A 3,559-nucleotide genomic window follows, 5' to 3' on the forward strand; every position below is an offset into this window, starting at 1 on the left:
AAAGAACACGCACACCATGATAAATAAAGTAATATCTCATACCAATATCGTAGATGAGAAACTGAAGACAGTTTCTATAGCAGTAATTAAAGGACAGGAGGCATTAGGAGTGTTGGAGAATAGGATTAATAATTTCGGGGAAGAAATAAAACAAATCTGGAGAGATGTGATTTATGTAAAAAGTGCTACACAATTAGCTTTTGTAGCTAGTGAGCTATCTTTACACCTAGGAAACGTGGCAAGCCAGATTCAACCAGTGGCAACCACGGGTGAAATCACGTCAGATATCTTGCCTCCCGGGGAATTTTTAAGGATAATTAAGAAAATTCATGAGACTGTGCCAAAGTTTATTCCACCTGTAAAGAATAATTTGGCAGAGTTCTATCGAATGTCATCCATGACTGTTACTGAGTTAAAGGGCAAGTTTTATTTTTCCGTAGAGATACCTGTTAAGAATGAGGATTCAGATTTTCGTTTTTATGAAGTAAAGTCAGTGTGGACACAAACAGAAACAGAGGAATTCGCAACTCGGGTATTGATTGATCTGCCGTACTTTGCTGTGAACAATAGGGACACTTGGGCTGTGACCTTGCCTAATTTAGACAGGTGTAGGATAGGGAAAGCACATGTGTTGTGTGAACCTGTGTATGCACGTGTTTGTTTGTTTGAAGTATACCTGGAAGAGCCTAGTTTTGTACATAGTTGTAGGTTCAAGGTAAAGGCTGATTTTGAAAGGGAAATAGTTAATCTAAGACATCGTTGGATTGTGTCTGTGAGACGAGAGTCGAAGTACAAGATGATGTGTGACTCTGGGAATGAGGTTAAAGTGTTGACCCCAGGGGTCACTGTATTGACACATCAGAATGGGTGCTTTGCCCTAGGGGACGGGTACCGTCTACCCGGCCAAAGAAAGAGGAAGAGTGAACGAGTGACAGTTAGGAACACCTCTGTAGTGAATGCTTCTGTCATCCTGCCAGGTGTGAATGTGTCGTGCATGTTAGTTCACCTTAACCTGACTCGACTAGGAACCATGTCCTTAGATCCCATCCCTTTTTATGATCATATTGTCAATTTAAAAACATCACATAGGACTTTGAGTTTAGGCTTTTATTTAGCTAGTATGTGTGTTTTTCTTGCCTTCCTGATTGGACTGGGCATATGTTGTAGGCTGATAGTATGTGGTCCTGCCTGTATCCGATGGCGAAGGGCAGAGGGGGTCCGAACAGTCATGCTGACAGATCCTCTGCCGGTAGGGGAAACTTTGGCCTTAGAACTGCAAGTTCCAAGGACGACCTCCCGCCAGGTGCCCCGTGCAGTCAGAGGTCAAGGGAACATTCCTACACAGGGTAGGGCTCCGGTGTGTCAAAATGAGCCCTCATATGTACCGATGAACGTACCGTCTCAGGCACGTTGTGAAGATGTAACAACCTAGTTGGTGTCGCCTCTAGGTTTAGTGTGCACGCAGATGTTTTTTGTTTTTATGTACTAGTACTTTGGTTTGTAAACACTTTGCTAGTGTGATATAGCTATATGAGAATATTATGATTGATAACATTTTTGATAATTTTTCATTTTTATTTGCGGCCATCCTGTGCTTAATATGCATGTCTCTTTTGCTTACGATGTCGCTGTGGATCTATATATTTTTCTTTTCCATGGGGAATGATTTGATTTTATGTACTGTTATTTTTTGTCAACTGTTATTATACCATGTCTCTAATTACAGAATCCAGGGCAGTGAGTGAGACCAAGATATGTAACCCCTCCCCTGTGATGTGAGATTAGCAAAGGCAAAATTGTCGCTTAGGCGAGCCTGAGGATTAGAATTCTAAGTTGATTACTTTTTTTTTTTGTATGATTTGTTTTACTCCAGGAAGTCTTTGTTTCAGATTTCATTTGCTAGTGTGTAACATTTCGACGTTTTATTTCTTAGCTTTTGCTTGCCTTTAGTTGTCAAAATATTAATTTTTCCTCAGAATTACTTACCATGTTTTTTTTTTGCTTTATACCTATATAACCTTTTTCAGTAATTTGTTTCTTCATATTTATCCATATTTACCCATATTTACTCATACATACCCATATGTATTGATTTTCAGAGTTCTTTACTGCATTCCTTGTTCTTTTTTAGTCTATAACCTTTTTGAGTATATATTATTCTTGATTTTCAGTTAATCGCATTATATATCTTGTGTATTCATATGGTTAGAGTTCCTATTTTTCTCATGATTAAAAGCACAACTACTGTAAGGAGATATGTGAACTTACTTTGTTTAAACCTTGTAGTTTGTTGCTATTGGAGTTTTTTTTGGGGGGGGGGAAGTTTAAGTTATGTGTACCCAAAGCGAACTGCGGCAGAATAGTCATGTTGGGATCTGAGTTTAAAACAAACTTTGTTGTGATTGCTTTCTTTTTGGAGCCTACCACAGTTCCAGGAGAAACTGTAACTTGGTAGGGGGGGATTTGTCACACGTAACAAATGTTTGAAACCCCCTTTTGAGGTCATGTGAACGACCTCTGCCTGCTGGCTTCGCTTGGGAATACACGCTACCTCAGCTTCAATTGTCAACAGAGTTCTGTTGCCCTCTCATTTCTGTTGACGAAGACTGTTTGTTGTCTCCTCTTTGTTCTTACAGATTCTGTGGGAAAGCTACAGCCAGGAGACAAGAATATCGGCTTGGTAACAGAACGGGGTCCTACCACGACCCCCCTAGGAAAGATGGCACCTACCCCAGGACGCCAAAGGACCATGTTTCGAGAGTCTGCCACACCTAGAGGCCAGTCCGAGGAGAGCCAGGCTAGAAAACTTGCGTTACTCTCTCCGTTGTGCTAAGGGCACCCAAGCTAAGCCATTGATTTGAACTTATAATTTTTTTTAGTGATATGTTGAATTGAAAGTAACTTTTAAAAACTACTCTAACTCCTAAAATAACTTATGGATTTCCATGATATCAAAGCAGTGAGCGCTTCATACAATGGCCTAATTTTGGGAAATACTGTGATGTGCCAATTACGCTTCATTAACTTTTTTACTTAAGAAAATGAGGCTAAAGCCAGTCTTAGCCACCCACACATTCGCAAAAGTGATGATGTCCCTTAATGACGTTGTTATAACGTTTCTTCCCCTGTACCTCCCATCCCCCGAATTGTTAAAAACCTGTTTAACTCCATAGATAATTGTCATATGACCTACCCCAAGCAATACGAAATTCTTTGTCAGTAAAAGTTCAGCATACCTGGTAATGTGATTCATGACTTTAGACTTTACCTAAACACAAGACCAACGTTTTATATCTTACCCACTCACTTACATTGAAGATCAAGAATGAGACTTATGACAGGAGACGAAAGAAGCCATGCTAACCCTACACTTTGCACTTCAAGCGAGTGTTGATAAAGCAATAGAAATATAGTTTTCTTTAGGTTAAACCGTAGGACTCATTCTTCCATACAACACAGGTTATTCGATACATCAATTGCCAGGAAGAAAATGACAGAGAGCATTGTTTGATATAATTTATCATATGAATTTCACCAGAGAGAGTAGCTTGAATTCCTT

This window comes from Palaemon carinicauda, chromosome 34 (genome assembly GCF_036898095.1).
Source record: "Palaemon carinicauda isolate YSFRI2023 chromosome 34, ASM3689809v2, whole genome shotgun sequence".
Classification (NCBI taxonomy): domain Eukaryota; kingdom Metazoa; phylum Arthropoda; class Malacostraca; order Decapoda; family Palaemonidae; genus Palaemon; species Palaemon carinicauda.